The sequence below is a fragment of the Triturus cristatus genome, chromosome 4_2, assembly GCF_964204655.1.
Source record: "Triturus cristatus chromosome 4_2, aTriCri1.1, whole genome shotgun sequence".
Taxonomy (NCBI): domain Eukaryota; kingdom Metazoa; phylum Chordata; class Amphibia; order Caudata; family Salamandridae; genus Triturus; species Triturus cristatus.
In genome coordinates, this window is record NC_140586.1 from 881,640,061 (window position 1) to 881,656,484 (window position 16,424).

A 16,424-nucleotide genomic window follows, 5' to 3' on the forward strand; every position below is an offset into this window, starting at 1 on the left:
CCTTTATCTTTCAAAATACCCAGAACTTTTCTTGGGATTTCATCATGAAGTGCTGTGTTCTTACACATCACAAGAATGTCATCTTGAAAGAAAACAACCTCAAGAATGTGGCTAAATATTTGGAACATCAATCTTTGAAAGACCACTGCTGCGGACGCCAAACCGAAAGGAATGCGTTTAAATTGAAAACAGCCAAATCGTGTGCAAAATGTGGTGAGGTGTCTACTTTCCAGCTCTAGCATTATCTGGTGTATGCTGCTGTTGAATCCAGTGTAGAGAACAATTTGGCTTGCCTTGTCAACATAAACGTCTCATCAATTCTTGGTAAAGGAAATTGATCGATAATGATATTACCATTGAGCCAGCGCAAGTCCACACACAAACAAACCTTTCCATTGGGTTTGCGTACAACAACCAATGGGGAAATCCATTCGGAAGTCTCCACTGGCTCAATGATATTCAAATCCAGTAGTTTCTAGAGGTTCTTTTTTAACTTCATCCCTCACTATAAATGGAATATTGCGAGCTTTATGTATTTTTGGAACAGCACCTTTTTTAAGTCTAATTTAATTAAAGAAACCTTTCAACTTCTCTATCTTACCATTAAAAAACTCTGGAAATTCCTTTGAAGCATATACTTTGGTATTCTCTCCCTCACATGCTACCAGAACTTGTTCCTTGCTGTTGGGATCAAGAATAATATTAAGACTTTTTTGATCCTTCCATCCCAGAACTGAGGGACCCTCTTTTGCAACATATAATTTACAAATGGCATGCCTGTCCTTGAATCTAAACATTAATACTCTAAACCCAACTATATCTATTCTTTCTCCTGTGTAACTTTCTGGTGAAATGTCTGATGGTTCCAATGAACCACCAACTTGATTAACAAATTGTTTATCCCAAACAGACTGATCTACAATGGTATACGGTGACCCAGAATCAGCTGCCACTTGTATCTCAACACCACCAATCATCATCCAGCACATAGGTTTTGAAACTCCTTCATCAGAAATGTTTAACACAACTCTTTTACGAGTGTCACCCTTTTCATTTGATACAAGCCACTTTTTAAGAAACTGAGAATCATTTTTTCTGTTTTCTTTTGCGTACTTTCGCAAAGCGACCAACAATTCCACATTCTAAACACTTTACAGATTTGGCTGGACTGGACTAGTCTTGCCGCATGCGAAGAACTGCCACATCTATAGCATGCGTAGTTTGTGCTTCTTCCTTGCTCAGCAAAGACTCCTTTTTTTCTTTCAATTTTTTGGTCTCTAAACCTGTCATTGGTCACTATGTTCTTGTGTTTGTTATCGGATATTTTCCCTACAATCTCAGGAGAGGCTTTTTCTTGTGATAAAGTGCTCTAGCACAACGATCCGATAGTTCAGCTTTTTTTACCATTGCTATAATTTCTTCTTCCACCCAGAGTTTATTCTGCATAGCTTTATTTTTAGTGTACATGACAATTGGGTCGCGAACCAGTTGATCATGAATAACGCTGAATCTGCATCTACTAGCAAGATGTTTCACAGCAGCTACATATTCTTTTATAGTTTCACTTTTCTCTTGCTTCCTCTGAAAGAAAGCGTGTCGTGTGACAGCAATAGATACAGCCAGAGTGAAATGACCATCAAGATCCATTATTACACCGTTGAAAGCATCAATATCACTGTTTGCTCTTTCTGGCTTTTGTAATTGATTATAAATGCGTAATCCTTCTGGTCCTAAACAGTACATTAGGGCTCTTTTTTCCTTTCAGGAGAAAATGTACCACTAACATCCTCTGAGTTAGCGATGTAATTTGGGAAATAATCTTTCCCTTGGTTCCATTGAACTGCAGGTTCACCAGGTGCTGCTAAGAATTCTACAGCAGGAGCGGAGGCGAGGATTATGCATTACTTTCCTCACTTTTTAATCAACAGCAAGTTAAAAGACACAATATAAAAAACAAAAGACCACAACTCCCATGAAGCTCAGGAGTTACCGTGGCAACCATTAGTCCAATCATAGCTACGATGTAGTCCATAACCAGTAGTAGTCTCCGTAGTCCTTCCTCTTTCTTCACTGCTGGCCCGTCAGTTAAGTCCCTTCTCTCCTTACTGTGGCATATTGGGGTCTTGGCTTGATGGGCTTATTGTATTGTTTTTCAGCACTGTAACGTTATCTTGACTGGTGTATAGGTGTCATGATCTCGCCCGTTTCCTCGCTCCCGACGAACGGAAGCGAGGCTTTCCCAGTACGAGACTCCTCCCCACTACAGGCTCCAAACAGGGTAGCGGTCTAGTGGCTGAAGATCGACTCAGCTGATGTCATTGGCCGGCCAGCATTTCCGGCGGATTGCGTATTTGAATCCCAAAGACGCCCACACCAGCGCTTCGGATTCCTTCCACGGAGCTTCGCTGGACACGCAGGAGCGTAGCGAAGGCTCTAATTGCAACCAGACCCTCCGTCTGGACCGCGCAAGGGCGCCTACAGCTGCTGCTAACGGGACTCGTGTAGAGTCTCTCTCTCCTTGTGTCCTACTCTCACAGCGCAGGAGCGCTGTCATCCCTGGTACTCCCGCGACTCATGCGACGGCACGGAGTCGTACTCCCCTTGCCCCTCAGCACAGGAGCGCTTTCACCCTTGATCATCCCGCGACTCGTGCGACGGCACGGAGTCGTACTCGCCTTGCCCCTCCTTCACAGCGCAGGAGCGCTTCCATCCTTGATCACTCACGACTCGTGCGACGGCACGGAGACGTACTCCCCTTGCCCCTCTTTCACAGCGCAGGAGCGCTTCCACCACTGACCAGTCAGCGACTCAAAGCACCCAGATTGACCTTGTGAAACAGCGCTGGAGCGTATGTTTCTGTCACGCTGAAGCCTTCTCTAGCTTCAAACGCTGGAGTGCTTGATGCCTTGCCTCATCCTCCCTGCGCAGGAGCGCCAGCTTTCAGGTAACAATTGCAGAGAGTGATAGTGAGTGTTGCTAGTGACTGCATACCAGTGCATGTGTCTCTTCCTCTTCATTGGCACAGCAATTACGCCTATCCTCTCTGTCATCATTAGGTGAGATCCGCGCCAGACCCAGACCCCAAAAAACCACGGGAGGTGCCCCAGCACGACACATCACCCTCACCTGCTTCCTGGCAGCCTCCCCCAGTTCCCTCTTTGGCCTGGTTAGTATACTCGGTCCTTCCAGGAGGAAAAGGGTCCAGGAGGGGGTTGTCTTTGTCATCCCTGTGGGATCTCTCCACAACTGTAAGGTAAGAATTGTGGGGACCTGACAGAATCCGAAGCCCACGTATATATATCCCACCCGGGTAACATGGACAACCCCGACGTTACCTTGCAGGACAAAGCAGCCATGTTAGTTAGCATCCAAACCGAGAATCGTAGTCTGCGACACGACATAACCACCTTACAAGGGCAAGTAGGTGCGGGAAACATAGGACCCTGGGGTCCCTCTTCCAGGGACCCCAAGGAATACTAAGGCCTCCTACATTCAACCCGGGGGCCCCCCCGCCATCTCTCTCGACTGCTTCCGCACCCATTCAGGTCATAGCTCAACCCACGGCCCAACTGGCCGCACCAGAACGTTTCTATGGCGATAGCGCGAAATATAGTATATTCCTTAACCAATGCCATCTGCACTTCATGGCCAGAGCATCGGCCTTTCTTGATAACGCCTCCAAGGTCGCCTTTGTCCTATCGTATTTGGGAGGCGACGCCGCGCAGTGGTCCATTCCATTGGTAGAGAACGACGAACCTCTCCTATACAACTTTCCGGTTTTTAAGGAAACCACGCGTCGCATGTTTGCCCGCCATACATTCGTGCAAGCTGCAGACAATGAATTACTCAATTTAAAACAGGGCAACACCGACCTACTACATTACATTACCACCTTCAACCGTCTGGTGGTGGAAGCCCGTTGGCCAGACTCAAAACAAGTGTCGGTGTTCTATAGGGGCCTACGTGAAGAGTTAAAAGACCTCATTTCGCAAATGACCGACCCACCAGAAGAGATTGGTCCATTCATAGACATGGTTGTAAAACAGAATTATCGCCTACAAGAGCGGAGAACAGAAAAAACCAAAGGAGGAGAAGCCAGAGTCCCTGTGTACAGAGACATACCAAAACACCGTGATAATCCTGAGCCTATGCAGATCGGGGGTATCCGTGCCCCCCTGACAAAAGAAGAAAAGGAAAAAAGACGGAAACAGAATCTATGCCTCTATTGTGGCAAGAGCGGCCATTTCGTGCGGGAGTGTCCTGCAAAGCCCCGCCAACCCAGAGAGAGGACTTCGTCCGTTCTCCCGATTACCCGAGGAGACGGGTTGGGAAACGGGACCTCCCAGTAGTGAACGGGGTCTGTCTACTGGGACTGTTGGCAGAGGAAAAACAGACCCCAACCCTTTGTGCCAACCACCATCACATGGGCTTGCTGGTTGTCTTGCACTCATCGATAGGTCCATCATGGCACGTCGTAGCCTTGATTGACTCAGGAGCAACCGGAAACTTCATCGATGCCCAGTACATGACGGGCCTGGGCATGCAAAAACGAACCAAAAGCAAGCCCGAAACGGTGAAAGCAGTGGACGGCACGGATTTGACCTCAGGACTAATCCGATACCAAACCGAGGGTCTGGTAATGGTGCTGGAAAATCAGCACACAGAGACCATCGCCTTCGACATCATCGATGCTCCTCAGTTTCGGCTCATATTGGGCCTTCCCTGGCTGATACAGCACAATCCCCTGATCCATTGGGCAACTGGCAAAACCGTTTTGGACTCGGCCCATTGTATTCCCTATTGCTACCCCTCGGAGAAGAAAACCATATCGAGGGAGGTCCAGGCTTGTACTCTGCCACGGGATGGAATGGGAATAATTACACACAAGACAGTACCCAAGGAATACCAAGACCTGGCTCCTGTATTTGACGAACAAGGCGCAAACACCCTACCTCCACATCGTCACTTCGACTGCCGCATTGATTTAATACCGGGGTCCACGCTTCCCTGCAGCCGTGTTTACTCCCTCACGGAGAAGGAAAACGAGCACCTTCGCGCCTATCTCAATCAGTACCTACAGAATGGGTTTATTCGCCATTCCAATTCTCCTGTCTCTTCCCCTCTCTTCTTCGTGGCGAAGAAAGAAGGCGATCTACGCACGTGTATTGACTTTCGGGCGATGAATGCCATAACCATTAAGAACAGGTATCCCTTACCGTTGATACCCGACCTGCTGGATCAAGTGAAAGACGCGGCCATCTATACTAAGCTGGATCTACGAGGGGCCTACCATCTTGTCAGAGTCCGTGAAGGGGATGAGTGGAAAACCGCCTTCCGAACACGGTATGGACTGTTCGAGTATCGGGTCATGCCCTTCGGACTCTGCAACGCCCCAGCCGCGTTTCAATATTTCATTGATGAGGTGCTAAGGGAATTCATTGACAAATGCTGCATCGTGTATATCGATGATATACTGATTTACTCCGCAGACATGAAGGAGCACCTTCAACACGTACGGGCGATACTCCAGCAACTACAGCGACATGGGCTGTATGTGAAGCTAGAAAAGAGCGTATTCCACACCACAACTGTGGAATTTCTGGGACACATCCTAACACCAGAAGGCGTACAAATGGATTCCAGAAAAGTCGACGCCATATTACAGTGGCCATCCCCAAGCTCCGTGAAACAAGTCCAAAGGTTCCTTGGATTCGCAAACTACTATTGACGCTTTATTGCGGGCTTTTCCCGGATTGTTACCCCCATTACATGTTTGTTGCGAAAAGGGACACGTTTCCAATGGAACGCCGGAGCGGAACGGGCTTTCCAGGACCTAAAAAACAGGTTCACATCAGCTCCGATACTAAAGCACCCTGATCCCAACCGCCCCTTTATAGTGGAGGCTGATGCCTCACAGAACGCCGTAGGGGGTGTCTTATCACAAAAAGACAGCAAAACCAATCTGCTCCACCCCATAGCCTACTATTCCAGGAAACTACAAGCTGAATGTAATGACTCCATTGGGGATAGGGAACTCTTGGCCATAAAAACCGCGTTTGAAGAATGGTGACACTACCTGAAAGACGCTAAACACACGGTAACAATATTCACCGACCATAGAAACCTACGGTTCCTTCGCTCAGCCAGAGCCTTAACGGCGAAACAGCTACGATGGACGCTATTCTTCAATGAATACGATTTCCAGATCACCTACCGTCCCGGGAGGGAGAACGCCAAGGCTGACGCCTTGTCCAGACTAGAGGAAACCGAAGACCAGGCACCCACCACGGACCCAGTACCTGTCATTCCCAGTCGATGCTTCCAGGGGACGGTGACCTCATCCTCCTTCTTATCCCAGCTACACCACGATTTACAACAAAAAAGACCAAAAGACTGGATCGGAGACATCCAAGACCTTACAGAACAAGATGGATTCCTGTTGAAAGAAGGACGGTATTATTTACCTCTACCTACCCACCAACAACAAGCTCTAGTTCTATGCCACGATCACCCCCTCTCCGATCATCCTGGATACCAGAAGACCAAAGACCTGCTGCAACGACAATTCTGGTGGCCTACCCTGAACCATGACACACAGGCCTACATAGATCGCTGCACCATCTGCACGCAAGGAAAGACGACCTCACAACCCATAGTAGGGCTGTTACGTCCCATTCCTGTTCCCCCCTGCCCGTGGCACACGGTCTCGATGGACTTCGTAGTGGAACTTCCTAAAACCACTATGGGATACACGACTATCCTAACTATCGTGGACCATCTAACAAAAATGGCACATTTCGTACCACTACAACGCCTACCCTCAGCTGCGGAATTGGCAACCATTTTTATGCAGAACGTGGTACGACTACATGGAATCCCTTCAGTACTGATAACAGACCGTGGAACTCAGTTCGTGTCCAGGTTCTGGACAGAAATCTGCTCTCTTTTGCACATGGAAGCCCGTTTGTCATCCTCCTATCATCCCCAAACGGATGGACAGGCAGAGCGAACAAATCGTACCATGGAACAATAGCTCCGTTGCTTGCTACTTTCCTTTGACACAGAATGGTCCATCGTGTTGTGGATGGTGGAATACGCCTATAACAACAACAAACACGCTGCCATTGGGGTATCTCTGTTCTACTGTCTCCAAGGGTACCATCCCAGAACGACCCCCTGGGAATAGACACAAACCTGTGGGATTCCTACTATACAGGAGCATCATGCCTTCCTCCGTACCATATGGCAGCAAGCCCGATTCGAGTTAGCCAAAGCCAAAGAAACGTACAAACAACATGCAGATAAACACAGACAAACCGAACCCACCTACGTAGCGGGGGATAGGGTGTGGGTTTCTATCAAGAACCTTAACACACGGGGGCCGAAGAAACTATTGCCCCGACACATAGGTCCCTATCCCATAACACGGGTTATCAACCCGGTGGCCATGAGGCTATCACTGCCTTCTCACATGAAAGTCCATCCCGTCTTTCATGTCTCTCTCTTACGTCCTGCCCATCCTGACTGCTTGATAGCGGAGCCCCCTCCTCCGGTTTCTGTGGATGACCACGTGGAATACGAGGTGCGGGCCATCCTTGACTCCCGTAGAACAAAGGGGAAACTCTTTTACCTGGTGGATTGGAAGGGATATGGTCCTGAGGAACGCTCCTGGGAGCCCCTTTCACATGTCCGCAACGCACCTGCCTTAGTTTGTGCCTTCCATGCTCGGCAACCCCTTAAACCCCGCCCTGTTCTCCCTCTTTGAAACACGGGTTGGGCTATTTTAGGGGTGGGTGCTGTCATGATCTCGCCCGTTTCCTCGCTCCCGACGAACGGAAGCGAGGCTTTCCCAGTACGAGACTCCTCCCCACTACAGGCTCCAAACAGGGTAGCGGTCTAGTGGCTGAAGATCGACTCAGCTGATGTCATTGGCCGGCCAGCATTTCCGGCGGATTGCGTATTTGAATCCCAAAGACGCCCACACCAGCGCTCCGGATTCCTTCCACGGAGCTTCGCTGGACACGCAGGAGCGTAGCGAAGGCTCTAACCGCAACCAGACCCTCCGTCTGGACCGCGCAAGGGCGCCTACAGCTGCTGCTAACCGGACTCGTGTAGAGTCTCTCTCTCCTTGTGTCCTACTCTCACAGCGCAGGAGCGCTGTCATCCCTGGTTCTCCCGCGACTCGTGCGACGGCACGGAGTCGTACTCCCCTTGCCCCTCAGCACAGGAGCGCTTTCACCCTTGACCATCCCGCGACTCGTGCGACGGCACGTAGTCGCGCTCACCTTGCCCCTCTTCCTCAGCGCAGGAGCGCTTCCACCCCTGGTCACTCACGACTCGTGCGACGGCACGGAGTCGTACTCGCCCTGCCCCTCCTTCACAGCGCAGGAGCGCTTCCATCCTTGATCACTCACGACTCGTGCGACGGCATGGAGTCATACTCCCCTTGACCCTCCTTCACAGCGCAGGAGCGCTTCCACCACTGACCAGTCAGCGACTCACCGCACCCAGATAGACCTTGTGAAACAGCGCTGGAGCGTATGTTTCTGTCACGCTGAAGCCTTCTCTAGCTTCAAACGCTGGAGTGCTTGACGCCTTGCCTCATCCTCCCTGCGCAGGAGCGCCACCTTTCAGGTAACAATTGCAGAGAGTGATAGTGAGTGTTGCTAGTGACTGCGTACCAGTGCATGTGTCTCTTCCTCTTCATTGGCACAGCAATTACCCCTATCCTCTCTGTCGTCATTAGGTGAGATCCGCGCCAGACCCAGACCCCAAAAAACCACGGGAGGTGCCCCAGCACGACACATCACCCTCACCTGCTTCCTGGCAGCCTCCCCCAGTTCCCTCTTTGGCCTGGTTAGTGTACTCGGTCCTTCCAGGAGGAAAAGGGTCCAGGAGGGGGTTGTCCTTGTCATCCCTGTGGGATCTCTCCACAACTGTAAGGTAAGAATTGTGGGGACTTGACAATAGGTCTAGTTGCAGCCGGTGAATCTCCCGCTGGCACTCGCGCGGTAGGCTTCGGCCCGAGCGCGTTTCTCTTTTTATACGGAGCGGGTCCACTAGGTGGCGCTGTTTCGCGCCGTTAGCGAAACGCTCCGTTTTCGGTGCCTGTGAAGCGCCGTGAGTGAATTTGGAGCGATCGCTCGTACTGGATCCTGCCCCCCTTGCCTGACACCGCCTTAGCGGTAAGACTTACGGGCTTAGCCCTTTCTCATACACATTTAGGGGCTGTGTCCTCCGCATTGGATCCTCCACAGGGGGTGTCAGCTTCTGGACACCGGCGAGGGGGAGGGCCCCCTTAACCCAGTTGGGGCGTTTTTTTGGTGTCCTCACCTCCTTTTTGCGATGAATGCTCAGAGAGAGCACGACTATACCCCATCTTTGACTGAAGAGGACATGCTCTCCCAGGCACGCAGACCTGCAGAGATGGACCGGCTCCTCTCTTCGGCCATTGCACCAGGCGCTGGCCCCTTTGCAGGACAGTGTGGACCGTTTGTCCGCCCATGTGTTCAAGGGCACGGGAATACTGGGGGACGGGGGAGCCGGGCCTAGCGGTGTGACTACTTCTCACCTGCGAAAGGCCCATAAGCGTGACGCGGGGCACCTTGAGGGCTTCAGTCGTCTGGCGGAAGTCTTTCAGAAGAGTGCGCGCACACTTCGTGATGCACCCTACCGGGAGGAGGTCTTACCCGGGGAAACCGGCGACGATGGCACCACGGATTATGACCCTGAGGAAGGGTTTCCCGAATTGGGGGAGGTGGAATGAGAGGATGAGGGGGATTCCTCGAATGGGTACCAGGAACACGACAGGTCTTGGCGCCCTCAGTCGTCTGCCTCATCTGTAGGAGAAGGGGAGGGTCCCTCGTCGGATATGTTTAATCCCCTATGTATCTACAGACCCCGATCCACAGAATGGGTACCGGACAAAAAGGTGGCCGATTACGTGGCGGACAAGATCCGGCGACCACTCAATAAAGAAGTTAGGGCCCGACTCCGGTCCGAATGTCCCAGACCGTTACTCCCCAACGGAGTCACTCTGACCCCGGAGATTGACCCCAGATTATGTACATTTTTTTCCAAATATATGAAGGACCCTAAAAAGGGGATAGATAGATCATGGCGGGCTTGCCAAGACAAGCTCTTAGATGTGATGGGAGCGCTGACTACGGTTATTGAATTAGCAGAGAGGTCCCGTGATTCTGGGGTACCCCTGCCTGCAGAGGAGGTGGCGGGTTGGGCGCAGCGCGCTATGTGCCTCCTGGGCAACGCGAATTGCGCCCTTTCGGCCGAGCGCCGCCGTTCTCTGTTGCTGAAGATTGACCCCAAGCTCGGTGAGCTTTCGTCCTCGGTGGCAGGCCCGATAGCCCAGGGTTCCCTGTTTGGCGATCCGTTTGTCAAAGAGTTGGGGAGGTTTGTGGCGACTTTTTCGGCCCTTGACAAAGCACAAGCCTCTATGAAGAAAATTTTTCCGGGGAAGGTTTTCGGTGGGGCCGAAAGAGGCAGGGGTCGCTCCTCCAGCCGCCAATCGAATCAAGGCCCTAATAGAGCCCAAGCCAAGCGCAATAATGGATGGCAGGACGGTCGACAACCGAGGCCGTGGAGGCGCCCACAACAACACCGGAGGATATAACGGTAAGCGTACCTTTGTTAACCCCGGTTCGGTTGGGGGGGAGAATCGCCCGGTTTTATCACAAGTGGGCGGAGATCACGTCCGATCCTTGGGTACTGGAAACGGTCAGAGGATTTCACATAGAGTTCTACGGAACACCGGTTCAAGGAGTCTGACCCAGACCCTTGGTGTTTTCTTCTCAAGACGAGTCTCTCATAGACCAGGAGGTTCAGGAGCTTTTATCCAAAGGGGCGATCGGCCCTTCAGATCTTCACCCCACGGGGTTTTTGAGCAACATCTTCCTGGTAGAAAAATAGGACAAGGGTTACCATCCCGTTATCAATCTCAGGGACTTCACGAGTGGCTAGTCTATCGCCACTTCAAAATGGAGGGGATCCATCTTCTCAGAGATCTTTTGTTGCAGGACGATTGGCTGGTGCGTCTGGACCTCAAGGACGCCTACCTCTCGGTCCCCATTTTTCCACCGCACCGCAGGTTCCTCCAGTTTCGGTGGAGGACACAGGTTTTCGAATTTCTGACTCTTCCCTTTGGCCTGTCTTCGGCTCTGTGGTGCTTTACGAAGCTCCTCAAGCCGGTGATGTAGCATCTCCGGACTCGGGGCATTCGGTTGATCGTTTATTTGATCGTTTATTTGGACGACATCCTGATAATGGATCAGTTCAGGTCGCATCTAGGCTCCCACTTACGGATCGTAATCTCCCTCCTTCAGAGCTTTGGGTTTACCATCAATCAGGAGAAGTCGGACTTAGTCCCGCGGCAGGACATTACCTTTTTGGGGTTCAGGATAGACTCCAGGTCGGCGACCCTGCACCTCCCGGAACAGAAGACTGGGAAGATCAAGAAAGAGTTGAGGAAGGTCTTGCGGAGGGACAGGATCTCCTTGCGACAGTTGGCCAGGATTGTGGGCCTGTTATCTTCATCGATTCAGGCCATCTTCCCGGGGCCCCTGCACTACCGTGCCCTGCAGAGACTGAAGGCGTCCCATCTACGGAGGGGCCTTACCTACTCCCAGTTGATCTATCTGAATCAGGAATCTAGAGGGGAACTCCAGTGGTGGATCGACCACATGGAGGCGTGGAATGGCAGAGCGATTTTTGGGTCGCAACCGGATCTGGTGATAGAGTCGGACGCCAGCCGCCTTGGTTGGGGAGCCCGTTGCGGCTCGACCTCAGTAGGGGGAAGGTGGACGGAGGAGGAACTTTCCCTGCATATCAACTGTTTGGAACTCCTGGTGGGGTCCTTTGCTATTCGGTCCTTCACGAAGGACAAAGTGTCTTGTTGTATGCTCCTCCGGATGGACAACACGACGGCGGTGCAATACATCAACCGCTTGGGCGGCAGGTGGTCCAGGGTTCTGGGGGACCTAGCCAAAGACTTCTGGCACTACTGTCTTCAACACCAGATTTCGGTGACGGCCGAAAACCTCCCGGGAGCTCAGAACTCGGTGGCGGACTGGAACTCCAGGCACTTCCGGGACGCCAGCGATTGGAGACTGGATGCGATGGTTTTCAACTTACTGATGACCTCCTGGGGTCCCTGTCAGGTAGATCTCTTCGCTTCCAGATGGAACGCCCAGCTCCCCAGGTACTTCAGCTGGAAACAGGATCCCGGGGCAGAGGCGGTGGACGCTTTTCTCCAGGACTGGTCATCGATACCAGCTTATGCCTTTCCGCTGTTCTTGTTCATTCAGAGAGTGGCGGCCCAGGTTCGGTGGCAGAGAGCCTCCTTGATCCTGGTAACCCCGATTTGGCACTCTCAAGCGTGGTTCCCTTCTCTGCTAGAGCTGAGCTGGGATCTTCCAATACGTCTGCCACTCTTCGACGAGGTCTTGGTGGACCCCCTGGGCAATCCTCACCCCCTGGTTCTTCAGGGCCATCTTCATCTTATGGCGTGGAGGATTTCAGGCGACGTTGGTCGGATGGAGCTCTTTCGCGGGAGGCTGAATTCCTCATCCAGCAAGCATGGGCCCCGGCGACCATCAAGCGGTACAGATCAGCTTGGAGGCGATGGGTACGTTGGTGTATGGTGAAACACCTGGATCTCGTGGGCTCCAGCGCTTCTTAACGGAGCTTTTTCAGGAAGGGCTCGCTTATTGTACCATTAACTCATTTCGATCTGCCATTTCGGCGGGCCATGTTCCCATTGATAACAATCCGGTGGGAGAACATCCCTGGGTGTGTAAACTCTTGAAGGGCATTAGGATTTCTCGGCCCCCTGAGCCTCGTTATGCAGGCCTCTGGGATGTCAACCTGGTTCTACGTTTACTGATGTCCTGGCAAGACAATCAGTACCTGTCTAGAAAGGAAATCTCAGCGAAATTGGCTATGTTGTTATACCTTATTTTGTGCGAGAGGGCTTCAGATGTCAGAGCTTTAGATCTCACAGCACGGATTTTTACCCCGGAAGGGGTCACTTTTACCATCTCGAGGAGAACCAAGACGAGTACGAGGTCAGTAACTTATCCTGCTTTTCCAGATACCCCGAAATTGTGTGTGGTTAGATGCCTCAAGGCCTATGAGGATATGACCTTGGAGGTACGGCCTCCGGGCGAGCGGCAACTTCTGATTGCCATTAAGAAACCGTTTAGAGCGGTGTCTTCCCCGACCATTGCCAGATGGGTCAGGTGGATTATGACTGAGGCTGGTATTGACACTACTGAGTTTGGGCACACTCTACCAGGGGAGCTATGGCTTCTAAGGCCATCCAGGTGGGGGGTAGATTGGAGGACATTATGAATGCGGCGGATTGGTCTTCAGATTCAACTTTTAAAAAGTTCTACTTTAAACCAATCCATGAAGCGGCCGCTCTGGTGGTAAGGAGGCTTTGAACATGCATGATCCTCGCCTCCGCTCCTGCTGTAGAATGAGAAATTTCCTAGTTAACACAAAGGAAAGTTTCAATTCTAATAAGGAGACGGAGGCGAGGATTATCCCCCCGGGCAAGTTTTCTCTTATGCCTTCCCACCCTTGTTTTTTTCTGGTAATGGCTCTAAGGGCAGAGTGTTTCAGAGTTTCGTATCAGGGAAGTAACCTTTTGAGACTTCTATTGTCAATGATTCTTGCTGATGTTTAGTATTTTGTATGCATATGATTTTCAAGGTTTGATGTTATATCACGCTTTGGCATTCTTGTAATATGTCTATTTCTGATTGTTGTGACAAGATTTTGCAATTGTATTGATATCATGCGTAGCATGTGGACTTTGTTAAATGTTATGGTTTTGTAGCAGCCTTCAATATCTTGTACATATCATACTAGGTTCCGACTCCAAGACGGAATAGGACCCACAGGGCTTAACTTCCTGCAGCAGAGAAAGAGGAAGGACTACGGAGACTGCTACTGGTTATGGACTACATCGTTGCTATGATTGGACTAATGGTTGCCACGGTTACTCCTGAGCTTCATGGGAGTTGTGGTCTTTTGTTTTTTATATTGTGTCTTTTAACTTGCTGTTGATTAAAAAGTGAGGAAAGTAATGCATAATCCTCGTCTCCGTCTCCTTATTAGTATTGAAACTTTCCTTCGTGCTAACTAGGAAATATCTCATTCTTTAGGAGAAGACAATTGCATAGGTGGAGTGTTCCCTTGCACAACCAACCTTTCCTTGGTAGATATGGCAATTTTAACTAAGCAAAACTTATGAGTTCACAATAATAGCAAGAAATGTTATGGTGTATGCATCATCATATAAATACCTTTAAAACCTGGTGTACTTCGCCGCGTTGAAAATATGAAAATCCTTGGTTTGCTAACATCAGAATTGGTGCACTTTGCTTTGTCTCCACATTAATTACGAGAAACTGACAGAAAAAACCCAAAATGGCGGCACGTAGAGTGACCGCTTAGCTCCTGAGGTCACGTTGAAACCACGTAGCATAAGGAGCTGCATGTAGTAAGGGTGCCCAGTAAGGTTCTGAGGTGACGCACACAAAGCTGGCCAGCGCGTCGGAAAGTCACAATGCATGCGCTACAGCGCGTGTGGATCAGTGGAACGCGCACAGGAGTACGCTCGAGGCAGCGCACGCTGAAGACTTTAAACAATGGTTAAAACGGTAGGAGCTCGTGCCAAGCGAAATTTAGGTAGGGCTTTGCTGGCACTTACCATTTAGCATTTCGAGCACTGATTACACAATCGAGGACTCCCTGCGTTGGTTGTAGGTGGAAATCGCTGCTGATTTCTTTCCATGACAGGAATAACCGCTTTTTCTTAAACTTGATTAAAGAGTAGAACCGACGAATACAAGGTGAAGGTTCCTTCCAGTCGTCGCCAAAAGCATGTAGTATCCACACATAAGAGACTTGGTAGAATTTCAATGTAGCTTTATTCCACAGGTACAAGGATGCATACACCTTCTCCACCGCACTCCAAGTCCCAACTGAACTCCTCTGTACACAATGCTAGGCAACATGGAATCTCAAGCACGAGGAACATTCATATTGAGATTCCATGTTAACCCCTTCCACACGCTTGACGGAACCACGCCGTCATGAGCCACGGGCGGCGTGTGCTCATGACTGCGTGGTTCCGTCATGCTGCGGCCGTTGGCGGCCGCTCCGCCCACGCGGCACTGATTCCCCGCCTGTGCGGGCGAACAATGCAAGTGGGCGGAGTCGTGACGGAACCATGCCGTCATGAGCACAGCTCGCCCGTGACGGCGTGGTTCTGTCACGAGCATGGCGGCGCTGCGCTCACCCCGAACCCCCCAGCGCCACGGCGGAATTCGCGCCGCAGCGAAGGGGTTAAAGGAAACCTGCAAATAAATACAACAATGATATACTACACCTTGCTGATATATGATCATAGATGAGCAACAATCTGTGCTTTAACACTGCATGCAGTAGGAGGCAAAGGGAAGATGGGTGGTAACAATCCCAAACACCTTGTGTGCACCAGAAAAGTTCTCAAGCAGTAGTGGGTGGTTGGAGAAAGACAAAAAGTGGGAAATAAACCACCTAATAACCAAAGAACACGGGCACAACAAAGCGCAACACAAAGCTTCACTTATTTCCATTTAATCCGTGAAATGTGCATTCTTTAAAAAACAAAGCTACCACTGTACGAAAATCCATATTATGCCTTTACCTTAATTTGCATTCTGGGGATACTTGTGCTTGAGTGCTTTGCAGCACTCACGCTCTGCATTCGTGCTGAAAGAACTGTTCCAATAATATTGTTACACATTACACATGAACTACAAATCTATATAAATGCCCTATTAGAGGTTCAGCCTTTATGAATAGCAATACAAATATATTTAAGTTCATAATCGTCTCCTTTTCACGGATGCCAACTCCAAACAAGCATTGTTTGAGAGCTGGAACTAAAATATGGAAAACGTAAAAATGTCAAAAACAAACAAAAAGACAGTAGGAATATGGACAACATGCTTCTTCCACCTCCAGTTAAGTGGAAAATGAGGCTGCTGGGTTTCACAGCTCATGGGAGTCATCTCTCCTCTTGTTGTGCCAGCTTGATGTGTCCCTGTTTATGGCAATCTGAGCCCCGCAGAGTCCAGATGGCCAATGTTTGTAAACAGACACAATACTGGTGGGCCACTTGCAAGATCAAAAGAGACTTTAAAGACATGCAGCAAAATTGATTCATGCGTCGTTTCGGTACAGTTTGGCTATTATTTTAACCACGTGTCTGTATAAATATGTATATTGCAGAGGTATGATTGCCAGTCACTCAAACCAAAGGCACTGGAGTTTAACCACATGCACATGGTACAGATAGCACAGCTCAGAGAACAGAGTAGTAGAGCCCTGTCTGCACTGCCTTGTTAAAAAAATAT

The 16,424-nt window shown here is 50.2% G+C and overlaps 1 protein-coding gene across 4 annotated transcripts in view; it reads left to right on the forward strand.

The window, feature by feature from the left end:
• The window catches only part of LOC146835322 (uncharacterized), a 224,147-nt gene that overhangs the window by 172,905 nt on the left and 34,818 nt on the right, over window positions 1-16,424 (forward strand). For 2 of the 4 annotated variants that reach the window (XR_014960714.1, XR_014960713.1), the window contains one exon: window positions 13,888-14,029. The exons of the other annotated variants lie outside the window; for them this stretch is intronic. The gene's annotated coding sequence lies outside the window, so the exon portion shown is untranslated. Of the gene's footprint in view, window positions 1-13,887; window positions 14,030-16,424 lie in introns of those variants that run through there. 4 annotated transcript variants of the gene reach the window in all.